We start from the raw sequence: 16941 nt of genomic DNA, 5'->3' as shown, positions 1-16941 counted from the left end.
TTTAGTCCTAATGTTTTATCTTCTACCTGTAGTAGACTCAAATTTGGTCAACTCACATCTAACATTGCTCAATTAAAATATATTTTCACTATCTGAGATGACATTTCACCTAAACAAAATCATAGATTCTACTACCAAGTAAAAATGGAGTTCCTACTCCATGGTTTAAAATATGTCAACCAAATTTACTAAAGCCTTACACTTATTTGTATTAATAATATTATTTTGTTGATTTGTGTTTCCGTTGTTAGAATAAAACCCATTGAAGGCAAGGCCTGATTTCTTTTTGATTCCTTACTTTATTGCCAGGAATCACTAGGAACTAATTAAGTATTTTTTCAAAGAATGAAGAAATTATCATATTGTGTTCTCCATCTAAATGAATTAGTTTCTTTTCCTCTCTACTTACTTCTTTAAATATAGTATATTTTTGCATTTGGTTAAGAGAGTGATATAGAGCTGTATAAAGATTATCTGCTTGCTTCATCATAGTAAATCAAATAATAATTATGTATTATATCATTCCTAAAGCATTTACTCAAAAAATTTAAATTGAAGGTTACCAATTAATCTGAACTATTTGCTATTCATTTATTTAAAAAAAACAAGCAAAATAAGTATAAATTGCATTTATAAATCTGATAGAGTTGGAGAAATTTTTTGTGTTCTAACTATGGAAATATCATTGAATGTCCAAAACATTACAATGTTTACTATGAAATTTAGATTTATAACATAAACTGAAAAAGTTTTAATTTATACAGAATTTTCACATATTCAATAAAAATTGGTAAAAATAATATTATAGTTATTCTCAAAAATTTATAGTTAAAATATACATACACTGTTATCTCATTGAATATTTTCCTAGACCATGTGAGGATTACTTATTTTCTCAGTTTTATGGAGAGTCAGAAACTTTGATCAGATTCTTATTTTCTTATTTACTTTCCTGAGTTTTAAAATTTCTCAGAACATTTACCTCATTGTTGTCTTTATTTTATCAAATTATGATGTATCATTTTACATTATACAAAATGCCCACAAATAAGGACATCAAGAAAAATGCTAGAAGTATATATGATAAACACAATGCAAAAGTATAAGCAGCATAGCAAAAACAAATATAGGGCAATATGTCCAATCTTTTCCCCATATTTGGTATGGACTAACTTCAGTGGTAATCTTGAATTTAATAAAAAATGTTTATCACATTTCAAGGAAACTGAGAATAAGTTTAATTCTCAGAACAGTATTTTAGGCAAATATTATGATATTAAAACTAGATAAGTTCAAATTTGAATGCATTACATAATTTGCCAGAAATCATAAACAATAAATGGCACTGCAGATATTTAAAAATATATCTAAGAAACTACATATGACAATTACCTTATGACAATTATAAAGTATCTGCAATTTACTAATCCATTAATCTCATTACCTGGTGGGCTTAAATTGAAATAATTATTAAACAATAATTGTGATCATAATGATGGTTTTCCTTTTTATATTTTTCCACAATACTACAGGTAAATAATTTTATAGGAATAAATTCAGTTACAGTGTTCATTTATACATCTTGTTCTAAGTATTCAGAGAAAGCCAGATGTGGTTGCATCATGGAAAGTGTAAAAAGGTTGTTAGAGAGGGTATTTTGACATACTTCATGTATTTAAATACAGAGCTGAATAAAAACTTCTTATAAATCTTTAGCTTTAAGCACAAAATACTCACAAAGTTATAGCAACAAAGATAACAGCAAAAGCAAATTTATAGAAGATTGGGCTGATAATAGCTAGACTCAGAAGAAACACATTAATGTACAAAGAATGTCTATAGATAGGATGAAATGAAGAGAAATCAAGGCAAAAACACATAATATACTGTGCAAAAATCACTAAAGCAATGGCTTTAGAAACCTTACCTCTGCAGAAAATCTTGTGGGTCTGAATTCAATCCAAACCTGTCAAAAACATTGATGAAAAAAATGTGTCTTTATAATTAAGTAAACATGAATTTAGGAACCTGTTCCTAAATTCAATATTTTTTTCCATAAGAAAGGTAAAAATTTTCCTTACATTGCATTGTGTTGGTATGAAGATTTAATTAAGACACTGAAGATGCCAACAAAATTACTTTTTCACAGAAGCACTGGAACAGCTATTGACAAATAACAAGTGTATCAGAGATTATAGTCATGTTTATCCAAATTGCTGTTATAGCTGTTTTCAATAAAGAATTAGTTTCAATAGACCTAGTTTTTTCCAACAGTGATTTGATCACAGCCATTGTCAATATTCAAACTATTGTATGCTACTAAAATAGGATATGACTATATATTAAGTTTCTCAATCTATTCCAGTATACTACTTTGCTTCAGCTACTCAAGTTGTATCTAAAGTTGGGTATACTTAAAAATTATATCTATAAAATTGAATCATAAAATATAATTAATTCTGTCTTTCCAAAACAGTCTGTGTTAAAATACATGCACAGTTAAGTATTCACATAACACAGATTAGAGAGGGACAGTTGAGAAATCTGATAACTATCTGAAATTTTTCTTTATCAGTATATTCTTGCTTGGTTTTAAAGAAATTTTCATCTTCAACTTTCAATAAACAGTCTAAAAGTAGTCAGTTTTCTTTCCTTTCTCTGGATTATTAAAAACTTAAGCTATAGATTATTTTAAAAGAATCCACATTGCAGAGAGCCATAGCTCATGTTGTCTCGGAATGCATTTTATTATGATTTGTTATGACTCATAAAATTATCAAACCATATTACTACCCAGCAAATTCATGTAGATTTTTGAAGTGTAGCAACATAATAAAGAGAAGTATTTCATTATATTAAATTTTAGTATTTTGGTCTGATAATATTCAGCCTTAAGAAAGTAGGAAGTTCTGCCATTTGCAGCAATATGGATGAATCTTGAGGGCACTGTGTGAAGTGAAATAAGACAACGAAAGATAAATACTGTATGATCTCACTTATACATGGAATTTAAAAAGAATAAAGTCAGAAACATAAAACATATTGGTGGTTACCAAGGTCAGAGGATTGGGGAGGTGGAAGAAATAGATGAAAGTGCTGAAAAGGTACAAAATTCCAATTATAAGGTAAATAATTTCAGGGGATGCAATACACAGTATGGGGTCTATAGTTATGATGTTATATTATATATTTGAAATTTTCTAAGAGAGTAGATCTTAAACATTCACATCACACATACAAAAATGTAAAGTATGTGAAGTAGTGGATATTAACTAAACATTGTGGTAATCATTTCATAACAAATACATATATCAAATCATTATGTTGTACACCTCAAATTTTAAAATGTTATATATTGATTACATCTCAATAAAGCTGAACAGAAATATTTTGATCTGGAAACATTTCCAAGGATTTGTGTAAGAGTAAGTGCTTTAATCTCATCCTAAGATAGCCTTTTCTTGGGTATGACTCTTCCAAAGGTATAATAATGGACTTTGTAAAACATATTTCAACTTATTTTCAGACAACAAGCACTCCAATAATGATATTAATTATAAGATTTAGCTGCGTGCGTGCATTTATGTGCTCAGACGTGTCTGACTCTTTGTGACCCAGTGGGCTGTAGCTTGCCAGGCTCCTCTGTCCATGGAATTTTCCAGGCAAGAATACTAGATTATGTTGCTATTTCCTTCTCCAAAATATATTAATACAATGCAGAATATCATAATTTACAACAGCAGAACACTGATCAAAAACTCACATTTTTCTGTGAAGGAATTGGTGCCTTTCTAGGTTGGATTAAGAAAAGGAGAGAGAGTTACAGGGTGTTTTATGCTGGGCAACACTGGGAAAGCGCCTGTAAAAAATTATGACAAAGAAGGCATTTCCCAAGAAATAATTCGCAAGTTTAAAAATCTCAAAGAAATACACACAATCAAATATTAAAAATTATTGTATTCTCATTAGCCAAATATTTTCCACATATTTGAAACATATGCAAATAATTTTCCATGTTAAAAATTTTTAAACAAGTTGTGAAGGGAAAATAGACCAAGATAAGCACTTATTGTCTGGAAGGATTTTTAGAGAAAAATAAGCATTAAAAAGTCTTTTCCGTCAGAACAAGGAGTGGATTTTCTGTTTCTGAGGTAGATTACCATTTCTGAAGAAAAGATCAAAAGATCATTTCATTTAATGGGTACAACTTTTGAGTGTGGTTTCCTGCCTTCCAGCATCAGTATGTAAAGAGTTTGAAAAAGCAGTTTTAAGAAGTGTCTGCTATGTATCCAGTCCAGTGTTGGTAAGCTATTTCACGTCCCTGGGGCAGTTCTGAATACGTTTTTGTTCATCTTGCTAACTTCTTAGAAATATTAAGGTAAAGTGGTTCTCAATCAATTACAATTAAAGGATATGTATTCAATTTCACTATTAATTTCATTCTAAAATCATAGATTTTAGACTATCAGCTTGAGACCTAGAAAAATAAGGTAAATTGTTAATTCTCTTCTTTACTATAACATTATAAATAATTTTGTGAATACTTAGAATATTAACAAACTACCAAGAACATCACTTGCTAACGATGATTTTTATTCAATGTCGTTTCATTTAAGCCTTTTATTCCATGTCATTTAAGTTATAATATATAATCAACACTAAATGCAAATTCAATTGGGACAGCATGTTTGTTGTTTTGTTTCAAAACAATAGTATATCTTTGATTTTTTAAAATTCTTTATTGAATTTGTTACAATATTACTTCTGCTTATGCTTTGATATTTTGGTCACAAGGCAGGTGGGATCTCAATTCCCTGAGCAGAAATCAAATCCTCATCCCCTGCATTGGAAGATGACGTCTTAATCACTGGACCACCAGGGAAGTCACTCAAAGTAAATGTAGCATAAGCAGTGATTGTATGTTGTTGTGTGAACAAACAAAATATACACTATTGCAATATGCTCTTTCCCTTTGGAATTTCTTGGATGCTTTTCATAAAGATTTTCTTAAAAGTATGTAAGAATACTCTCAAAATTAATTCTCAAGGGTTAATTTATATAAAAGATTAATGATAAATTAGAATGTCATTATGTTCTGATGCAGGCCTTGATGTATAAAAATTCAATAATTTTATAACTATGAAATGCTAATACATTGAGTAATAATATTCACTGACTCAATTACATATCTGTGCACATATGATTCATTAAATGGCAACCCACTCCAGTATTCTTGCCTGGAAAATGCCAGGGACAGAGGATCCTGGCAGGCTACCGTCCACAGGGTCACAAATAGTCAGCCATGACTAAGCACGTGATTCAGTAAATATGTGGATACTCTTTCTCCATGAAAACTTTTAAAGTATTTGTTCAAAATCTAAGATGTCAGTAATGAGTTTAATGGACATACCAAACATAACTTATTGATAACTGACCAGATTCTTTGGTCACTATACTAAAAAAAAATCAAATCTTTTCTTGCTTAGAGGTGTTTGATTAGTAGTTGCTGCCCACTGGTTATTTACTTTGGCATTTGAATAATATTTACTCACATAAACACTTAAGAAATATTTAGTGATACTAATAATAGGTATCGCCTGGAGAACTCCATGGACAGAGGAGTCTAGCAGGCTACAGTCCACGGGGTTGCAAAGAGTCAGACACGACTGAGCGACTAAGCACAAACCTTGCATTGCAAGTAGATTTTAGACTCTTTGCAGGATGTATGGCTGCATCCTATTAAACAATCATTTGAAAAGAACATGGATAAGAGTACAAAAGTAAACATATTGTCCATATGTGCACACACCCACTCACACACTAGCATGAAATGGTACAGTGCAAATAATTGATAGTTATATTTTTAGTTTCTTTAATGAGGCAATTCCTTGAACCTCCTTCCAAGTTTTTCTTTGAAAAACCTCCCTCTTTCTCTCTCTCCATCATTAACCTTCTTCTTGCTAGTTAAATACTTGCCACTCAGACCACCACTCCTCTTTATACCTAACATAAGGAGTAATTCCTACAGGAGTTTGCATTCACTCTAGCAAATTATGTAGCCATTAAGAGATACAGTAAGAATATAAAGCAGGAGTCAATGCTACTGAGGAAATCCATATGAAAAAATAGATGAACTCAATTGGCAACAAGAGTGATTTAGAGGGAACCTGCAGTTAGGGTTCACCGGAAATTCATTGTTGTTAAAGCTTACAGACTAAGATGCCAAGACTGGATTCTACTTAGCCCAGCACATGCATGGGTTCTTTATAAACTGAGGCAAACTGCCATTATTCACCCTCTAAAAGAGCGATTTTTAGTGGTTTCTAGTGGTTTCTGTTGTGGGTTAATGATAAATCAAGCAAGAAAAGTATTGCTAAGCTTTTTATGTGAGCCTACATTGTCTTCCACCTGCCCAATCCAGATATTTTTCAGTATGAACAAATATCATCAATAGACTGTACCTATCTATAAGATGTTCTAAGCTTTTCCCTAAAACAAATAACCTAAAAAAATTGTGTCTATACTATCAAGAGATAAGTCACACCTAAATTATAATAGACTACTGGTGCAAATGGTTTTCAACAATTAATACTTGTGTAATTAACTAATTAGAATGAATCTTGCACTTTCAGAATTTTATATCTTCACTTTAATAAAATAAAAACATTTCTGTCTTGATCTCTATTGTCTTTCCTATACAAAATGCGTGGTCACAGATTAACCCTGATTTTAACACAGTTTTAAAGAAAATGAAAAAGAAAGAACCAGATCTTTAAGTGTACAATAAAAATTACAAAAATAAACTTTACTAAAATGATATATGTTTCTTAAATTGTGTATTGTATATATTGAGTTATTCTTATAATGTGTAAGTCTACTTTTATTACATTTATATTTGACTGGATTATAATCTGATTTTGTTTATGCCAGAGGCTGGTTGAATCTTTTCTAATTTTTATGTCTAAAAAAAATATATATATATAAAATTATATATATATATAGTCTATTTTGTAGTCTGTATTTTGGGACTATGTATATCCAGTCATAGTCGAGCATTTAAGATTCATTTTAACAATTATCTGCAGGGCTAAGAAAATGAAAGAGTATTCCTAGGAAATTATATAAGGATTGGATCAATTTTTAGAGCATAAATGCCAAATTTGAGAAATATTACAGTAATGTAGCACTGTATTGATATGACCTTTAGAAAGTAATTTCGAGTGCTGAAATAAAGGGTTTTCCTCCTTTTACCTGTTTTATTAGAGTGCTCTTACTGAATGACAAATTAATTTGCATTATAAGGACTACTTATGCTCAAAATACTGTTATTTTGAGCTGCCCCTCCGTTATCTAGGTATACTCTTAGTTGAGGGTTGGTTTCTTTAAGTTTAGGATGAAGCAATCTAATAGAAAAATGAAAGTGTAGTGTTTGTTGTTATTTTGTGTAAGTAAAATATGAAATGATGATGGAAGAGTGTCTTTAATGTTTAAACAGCTAATAATTTATATTTCAGGTTTTCAGCTTGGGATTGTTTACTAATGAAATGTTTAGTTTTAATTTCTTTCTTTACAGCTGTGCTGGGTCTTTGTTGCTACGAGCAGGCTCTCTCTAGTTGTGGTGCATGGGCTTCTCGTGGGGGCCTCTTTCGTTGTGGAGCACAAACTCTAGGCAAGCGTGCTCAGTAGCTGCGATGCAGAGGCTTAGTTGCCCCAAGCATGTAGAATCTTTTCGGACCTGTAGTCGAACTTATATCCTCTGCTTTGGCAGGTGGATTCTTAACCACTGGACCACCAGGGAAGTCCCTAATGACATCTTAATGATATTTTGAATTTTATATATTTGTTTTAAAGATCTTCTGTGCGTTTTCACAGAAATCACATCATAAACTGCTTAAAAAATACCATTTTGTGGGGGCTTCATTGGTGGCTCGGTGGTAAGGAATCCACCTGCCAATGCAGGAGACACAGGTTTGATCCCTGATCCAGAAAGATCCCGCATTCCTTGAAGAGACTGAGCCCGTATGCCACAACCATTGAGCCTGTGCTCTACAACCTGCAAGCTGCAAGTACTGAGCCCACACACCTCAGAGCCGGGCCCTACGACCAGAGAAGCCACTGCTGAGAAACCCAGGTCCCACAGCCTGAGAGTAACCCCGCTCACTGCAACTAGAGAAAAGCCCAGGCAGCAGCGAAGACCCAGCACAGCCAAAAAATAAAAAAAATAGAATAAAAAAAAAGGATTATATATTAAAAAAAAATTACTTGTGAAGATAAATTAAACAGAACCAGTTTTTCATTTTGTTAACTACTTTTCAGGTGTACATTACTGATAGGAAAATATTATCAGTGTAATTTACTAATTGTGGTATATATCCTATTTTAATGTATGTAAAATGTCTTAAAACATGCTGATTTTTCCCTAGAATTTACTAATTTTAGTTGCATACAAAGTAACATTACATTTTATGTTTTTTTTTCTATTTTAGGAACAAGAAAAGGTGTACTTCTTATAATTACTAACACAGGAAAAGTGGAACTTATTTCAAAGAAAACAAAATTTTATATGAGTGAAAAGTTCCTAAAGCAAAGATATGTTTAAGTCATCAGCCCCAGTACTCAACAATGTGACCTTATTTATAAATAGGATCTTTTCAGATGCAGTCAAGTTAAGATAAAGTCATTGGGTGAGCCCTAATCCAATATGACTAACATCCTTATAAGAAGACAGCCATGTGAAAACCCAGAAATATGGGGTGAATGCCTATGAAGACAGAGGTTGAGACTGGAATGATGCTTCTACAAACCTAATTCTGCCATCACCAGCTGCTAAGAGAGGCGCAAAACACATTTCCCATCAGAGTCCTTAGGAGGAGTTTATACTGCTCACAGTCTAATTTCAGACTCCTGCCCTCCAAAACTATGAGAAGGTAACTTTCTGTTGTTTTAAGGCACTCTTTTTGTGATACTTCATGGTTCTCCTAGGAAACTACTACATACCTGCATCTTGATATTCAAGGGTCTTGCCATTTTATCCTAGGTGCTGGATTGAATTGGTTCTTACATAAACTGCACTTACTGGGACAATGCATGAGACATTAGATTGATATATTATTTAAATGTGTGATTTCAGCTGTGAGGTTTCATCAGGCCCTAGACCATGATAAATGAGATTCATCCCCCTCTAAACCAAGCTCTACCCTTTCTCTCTTCTGCTTCATATCATCACTTAAAATTGTCCTTTTTTTTTAGCATAAATTCACACATAGAAGCAATGTCATTATGATAAAACTCTTATAAACCTTTGGTATATGACCTCAGCACACACATTCAAAGGTCACTGTTTTCATACTCCTTTCTACATTTCTCACATACATTTTAAGACAGGCTGCAAAAGACAAACTGTATCAATGAACCATTGCCTTAATTTCTCTTCTATAAACCTTTACAGAAGCAACTTTATTTTTTTTTCATTTATTTGTATTAGTTGGAGGGTAATTACTTTACAATATTGTAGTGGTTTTTGTCATACACTGACATGAATCAGCCATGGATTTACATGTATTCCCCATCCCAGAACTTTAAAGCTTTTTCAGGTCTTTAGATTCTTATAAATCCAAGTTTGATGTTTCTCCTTGCCTTGAAGTAGTTGAATATCCTGACCGAATTAATCTTTCCAATATGATATCAATACTGTTTTTTTTTTTTTTTTCAGGAGAAACCTAAATGCCCATTGATGATGAAGGCATAAAGAGATGTGGTACATATATACAAGGCAATATTACTCAGCCATTAAAAACGTGCCATTTGCAGCAATATCGATGGAACTGGAGATGATCATACTAAGTGCAGTAAGTCAGAGAAAGACAATATGATAATGCTTATATTCAGAATCTAAAAAAAAGAAATGACCCAAACTTGTTTACAAAACAGACTCATAGACTTAGAGAATTAACTTACAGGGGAGAAGGTGGGGGGCGGGATAGATTGGGAGTTTGCAACTGACATGTGCACACTGCTCTATTTTAAATAAAATGCTTCTCCAGGAAAAAAGATAAAGTCAATACTCTTTAAGTAATATCAGAATAGTTTTCTTCCTCTAATTGTGAATTTCTAGAAGTTAACAACTCTTAAGTATTAGTGTTGCTATCCTCAATATGGTTTTCACTTAGTGAAATTCAGTGATCCTTGGACTGAACAACAGTCCCTGTCTCCTCTGCCTTTACTTAATTCTCATTTCTGACTCCAACATGACCGATTCATTCTAATTCATAATGCTTACTTTCCATATTGAGCTGGTTAACCATTATACTTGTCAGCATATTAAATATCAAATATAATAAAAATATGTATATGTGAGTTTTAGAAGAAACACTGATGTATCTAGCATATATTTTATGATAAAAATCATACTGCTTTCAAAAACTGCTGTGGCCCTTACTGGTGCCAACTCTATCTTTCCATTCAGAAGAAATCACTCTGCTGAATGTTCACTGTGCCTTTCCCTAGAGTCCTTTAGTTTTCCAAGTAAGTGCCTATTTCCCTGAATAAATATGTTTCTGAATCTGGATGTTTTTAAAAAGTCTGTCTTAATGAAATCATAACCTGTGGATTCCTCTGCAAATTGCTTATTTAACACTGTATTCCTAAAATGCATCTCTATTTACCATAACTAATGAGCACATATTAGGAATTATTGGATAATATGCTATTGTATAACACCAGCACATGTATCAAACATAGGATTATTTCCACTTTTTTTTTAAATAGGAAATTTTCACATGACCAGTCTTTTGTATGTTTCCTGGTGTGTGTGTGCAAAGGATTCTTCGGAGTATAAGCTAAGAATCGAGTTGCTGCATCATGGGGTATGTATATCTTCATTCCTCCTAGAACATGTCAAGTTTCTTTCTAAATCAATTACATAAATGTGCGCTCCCATAGGAAGTACACAATTACTCTGGTTCTTCATATCATCAACATCGAATATTTCATACTTAAATTTTCACTAATCTGGTTGATATGAAGTGATATCTTACTGTAAAGTTCAATTTGAATTTCACCTATTATCAGTTCCACCTATTAACTTCTTCATATGTTTAATGGTTAATAAGATTCTGCTCTTTGGAAATCCTGTTTTTTTCTATATTATCTGCTCTCTGGAAATTCTGTTTTTTTTTTTCTGTATTATCAGGTTATCTCTTTTTCTTAATGATTGGTAGGTATAAATTATATCAGTTTCAAATGTTCTCTTCAATTCATGGTCTGTGTGTCCACTTGTTAAGGTGTATTTTCATAAGTGAATATTCCTGTTTAGATATAACAAGTTCTTCTGTTTAGCTATCACAATGTGTTTAGATATAACAAGTTCGAGGAAAAAAACAGACATGCTTCCCTGACTTCATCAGCTACCAAAGTTTGCTCAGACTCATGTCCATGTAACTTGATATAACAAGTTCTATATAACAAGTTCTACAACTTGTAGAATTATTGGATAGTATTTATGGTTTTTCATATTCAAATTTATAAATCATTAGATCTTTGTTTATGTTATAAGGTGGGAGTCCAATTCCACGTTTTGAAATATGGATGGCTAATTATCTCAGCATGTGTTACTGTAGTTCTTTCTTTCTGCCATGACAGTGCCATTTCTGTCATAAAATCAAGTATTCATATAGCAATTTTGCTTCACGTGATAACACCTGTAATAATTCGTGTACTGCCTTCATTGTTGTTGTTCAGTTGCTCAGATGTGTCTGACTTTTTTGTGACCCCATGGACTGCAGTACGCCATGCTTCCCTGTCCTTCACCATCTACTGGAGTGTGCTCAAACTTAACGTCCATCGAGTAGGTGATGCCATCCAACCATCTCATCCTCTGCCATCCCCTTCTCCTCCTGCCTTTAATCTTTCCCAGCATCAGGGATTTTACCAGTGAGTTGGCTCTTCACATCAGGTGGGCAGAGTATCGAAGTTTCAGCTTCAGCATCAGTCTTTCCAGCGAATATTCAGTGTTGATTTCCTTTTGGATGGACTGGTTTGATCTCGTTGCAGTTCAAGGGACTCCCGAGAGTCTTCTCCAGCACCTTAGTTTGAAGGCATCAATTCTTTGTCACTCAGCTTTTTTTATTGTCCAGTTCTACATTTGTACTGGAAAAAACATAGCTTTGACTAGATGGATCTTTGTAGGCAAAGTAATGTCTCTGGTTTTTAATATTCTGTCTAGGTTTGTCATTGCTTTCCTTCCAAGGAGTAAGCGTCTTTTAATTTCATGACTGCAGTCACCATCTGCAGTGATTTTGGAGCTCAAGAAAATAAAGTCTGTCACTGTTTCCATTGTTTCTCCATCTATTTGCCATGAAGTGATGGGACCAGACGCCATGATCTATTCTTTTTGAATGTTGAATTTTAAGCCAGCTTTTCCCTCTCCTCTTTCACCTTCATTAAGAGGCTCTTTAATTTCTCTTCACTTTCTGCCAGAAGAGTGGTATCATCTGCATATGTGAGGTTACTGAAATTTTCCCTGGCAATCTTGCCCAGAATTTTGCAAGATGTACTCTGTATTTAAATTAAATAAGCAAGGTGATGATATACAGCCTTGACACACTCCTTTCTCAATTTTGAGCGAGCCTGTTGTTCCATGTCTGGTTCTAACTGTTGCTTCTTAACCTGCATACAGGTTTCTCAGAAAGCAGGTAAGGTCGTCTGGTATTCCCATCTTTTTAAGAATTTTCCACAGTTTTTTGTGATCTACACAGTCAAAGGCCTTAGGGTAGTCAATGAAGGAAAGTAGATTGCCTTTGTAGGTTTTAGTACATAGGATGTCTTAATCCAGTAAAAATAGTTGGAGAATGTTTTCTATTTTCTATATTCTGCAGTGGTAATAGTTTCCATATTTTCTGAATATGAAAATGGGATTAGTTGTTTCTTGAATACATGTTAGAATTCGTTGGTTGAAAAAAATTGAGACTTAATATTTCCTTTTTTTAAAGATACCATTTTGCAAATATATTTTAAGTTATAAAGTTAATCTTATTTTTAACATATTTTCAGTCACCTTTTCAAGTTAATATTTGCATAGAAATTCATTTATTTGCTTTATCTTTTTAAAATAATTGTCATAATATTTTTCAAGTTAAACATTAACTTATATTTTGATTAGTTTTCATCTGTTCTCTTTGTTCATCATTTTACTTTGCACCTTTCTCTGTTCTATGTTTTGGAAAAGTCTCTTTTGAGCAACATAAGTAGATATGTTTCAAAAGGTCTATTCTGATAAGCTTTTTATTTCTCAATTCAAGCACTTTGTCCCTTCATTGCAATGATTGATTTTATTCATTTTTATGAGTTTATTCATTTATGAGTTGTAAAAATATTCCCATTTTATACATTGTTTACTTTTTTCTGTTTTTGTGTTTATCTGAATTTTATCACCCTCATTCAATTAAAACTATATATTTCATTTATCTGTAGTTTACTTCAGCAAGTTTAACATTCATTTAAGTCAATTACTATCACTTTTCTCACAAATAGCACGTAGAATGCTTTAAACTTGATCAAACATTTCTTAATTTTCCCCAAATCATCACTATTATTATACTTTCATATTTTCATTCCCACAAAAAGTATATAATATTGGACATGTATAAACAGACTGGTTCCAGATCAGGAAAGGAGTACATCAAGGCTATAGATTGTCACTCTGCTTATTTAACTTATATGTAGAGTATATCATTTGAAATGACAGGCTGGATGAAGCACAAGCTATAATCAAGATTGCTAGGAGAAATATCAATAACCTCAGACATGCAGATGACACCACCCTTATGGCAGAAAGCAAAGAAGAACTAAAGAAACTCTTGATGAAAGTGAAAGAGGAGAGTGAAAAAGTTGGTTTAAAATTCAACATTCAGAAAACTAAGATCATCACATCCAGTCCCATCACTTCACGGCAAATATGGGGAAACAGAGACTATTTTTTGGGCTCCAAAATCACTGCAGATGGTGACTGCAGCCATGAAATTAAAAGACACTTGCTCCTTGGAAGAAAAGCTACGACCAACCTAGACAGCATATTAAAAAGCAGAGACATTACTTTGCCAAAAAAAGTCCATCTAGTCAAAACTACAGTTTTTCCAATAGCCATGTATGGATGTGAAAGTTGGACTATAAAGAAAGTTGAGCATCGAAGAATTGATGCTTTTGAACTGTGGTGTTGGAGAAGATTCTTGAGAGTCTCTTGGACTGCAAGAAGATCCAACCAGTCAATCCTAAAAGAAATCGATCCTGAATGTTTATTGGAAGGACTGATGTTAAAGCTGAAACTCCAGTACTTTGGCCCCTTGATGTGAAAAACTGACTCATTTGAAAAGACCCTGATGCTGGGAAAGATTTTAGATGGGAGGAGAAGGGGATTACAGAGGATGAGATGGTTGGATGGAATCACCCACTCAGACATGAGTTTGAACATGCTCCAGGAGTTGAAGACAGACAGGGAAGCCTGGCGTCCACGGGGTTGCAAAGAGTCAGACAGAACTGAGTGACTGAACTAACTGAGTGATGTAGGCAATGTTAATTTCAAATTCTGACATGCATATCAGGTTTCTTGCTTTTTATTTCTGATGGTACCAAAGATGTCTTTCTGTTACCCTTTTCATTATGACAGAATTACACCTTACAGTATTTTCTTTTTTTGTTTTTTCTATTTTTTAAAATCATTACTGAAATAGAGTTGATTTACAATGTTATATTAGTTTTTGGTGTACAACAAATTGATTCAGTTATATATACATACATAAATCTATTCTTTTTTAGTCTCTTTTCCATTAGAGGTTATCACAAGATATTGAATATGTTGCCCTGTGCTATATAGTAGGAACTAGTTAGTAGAATTTCATATGAAATGTGTGTGTTTGTGGCAATATCTCTTATTTTGTTTATTTAAATATCTACATTTTCTCTTTCACAAGAGTTACTTTCAGGTGGATTAAATCTTATTTTCTCAGAATATTTGTGATATTATTTCAAAATGTTGTGGCTTCCATTGTTACTTGAGAAATTACCTATAAGTCTAATTGCAGTTGCTTTGAAGACAATCTTTTCTTTCTCTGTGTCAATTTATAAGAGATTATCTTTGGTTCCTGTGCCACAAGTTCACTTTGGTGTACCTAGGAGTAAAACCCTATCATTTATCTCATTTGGGATTTTATAAGCTTCTGTGAATTCTTTCTTTTTCCCAGCTTTGAGTTTTTATTATGGTCATTATTTTTTCATATAGTTTTGTGCTTATTGTATCTCCTCTTCTCTGAAATTCGGATTAAAGCATTTTAGATTTTTCTCATTCTAAACTCCTTGTATCTTAACCATAGTTTTGTTTGTTTTTGCTTTTACTTTTAATCTCTTTGTGAATAATGACTTCAGTTACATATTCAGGAGTGATTCTTCAGTTCTGTGTTAAACCTATTTACATAGCTATTGAGTTTCTAATTTCTGTTTTATATGTTTCTTTATGTTTAACTAGGTTAATTTTCAGTCAGCTTAGGCTGCTTTACTGGAGTCAGTCTTGCTTTTTTATCTCATTCACCTTTAATTTCCTATCATTAAATATGCTTAATTTTGTAAACTGACATCTTTACAGTTTTTATTTTTCTCCTAGTTGCTTAAGATAGCCCACATTCATGGTATGCGTGCTCGGTGCCCAATCATGTCATGACACCTTGCAGCCCCATGAACTGTAGCCCGCCAGCTCCTCTGTCCATGGAATTTTCCAAACAGGAACACTGCAGTGTGTTACCATCTCCTATTCCAGGGAATAGTGGCTATTAATTGTGATCTTTTTGACTATGGACTTAATTTTCTTAGAAATATTTTTTGTGGTAATTCTTGAGGAGTTACAGAGTTTCACGGTAACAAAAGTAAAAAGTGAACATAATCAGCTAATGCCCCAAATTGAAAGTTGGCTTCACTGCTCCTTATTCTCCTCTAGGTTCTCATTTCAGTTAATATTTGATTGGATCAAAGATTCAGAACATAAATATATTTTTTAAATCACACACACACACACACACACACATATAGGGTTTTAGTTGTTTTAGTTGGAATATTTGGTAAGATTACCTAGAATGTCATACTACCCTACAGTACTTTTATCTTCCTCTTTTTATTATCAGTTTTCAATTTAATAGTCTACTGGAAGGAAAGGATGCTTTTTTATTTCTGCCTAGTAATCATATATTATTTATATTTTTTTCTCAGTTATACTAAATTATGCTTCATAGTATATTTTGCCTAAATAGCATACTATTTTGAATTTGAAAAATCTTCACTGGGGGATATTTTGGAAAAGAAATGTTCAAATTGGAAGCCTTACTAAGTATGGTGTTCTGGTCTGAACTGCAGCACATCACCTCTTTCTGTCACTTTTCTGCCTGGTCCAGATGGCAAAGTTACTTGACTTGCCTGTGTCTGGCTGAGTTAAGTGTGAACCATTTGAAATTCAATCAGTAGAAGATGGAAGTGATGGCTTTTGGGCAGAGGAAAACATTTTGATAATTTATAAAGTATTTTATTTAGATGACCATGAAAACTACAAGCTATGTTATACTGTGATAAACCTGACACTTTTGGCATTAGATTAAAATGAATTTTCCACTCAAAAAATCAATGATATGCTTCTTCTTTTTCCTCTATTAAGGAAATAATCCCCAATTTCTTTGGCTTAGAGTTTGTAGATTAATTACATGCATGATGTTTTGGCTTCATTTCTGTGCATTTTAATAGACTCTAAATACAGTAGATAAGAAAACGTTATGTACAAGTATTGCTTTCATGGTTCAGATTGATTTTTTGTACAGGCACAAATTATACTTTGAGAAAATGGAAACATTGGGCTGCTCTTGCATTTTGTCTTAAATATATAAATTAAAATCAACTTTCATAATTCCA

The sequence above is a fragment of the Cervus canadensis genome, chromosome 1 (assembly GCF_019320065.1).
Source record: "Cervus canadensis isolate Bull #8, Minnesota chromosome 1, ASM1932006v1, whole genome shotgun sequence".
Lineage (NCBI taxonomy): Eukaryota > Metazoa > Chordata > Mammalia > Artiodactyla > Cervidae > Cervus > Cervus canadensis.
The sequence above is the reverse complement of the archived record's forward strand: the minus strand, read 5'-3'. Positions refer to the sequence as shown.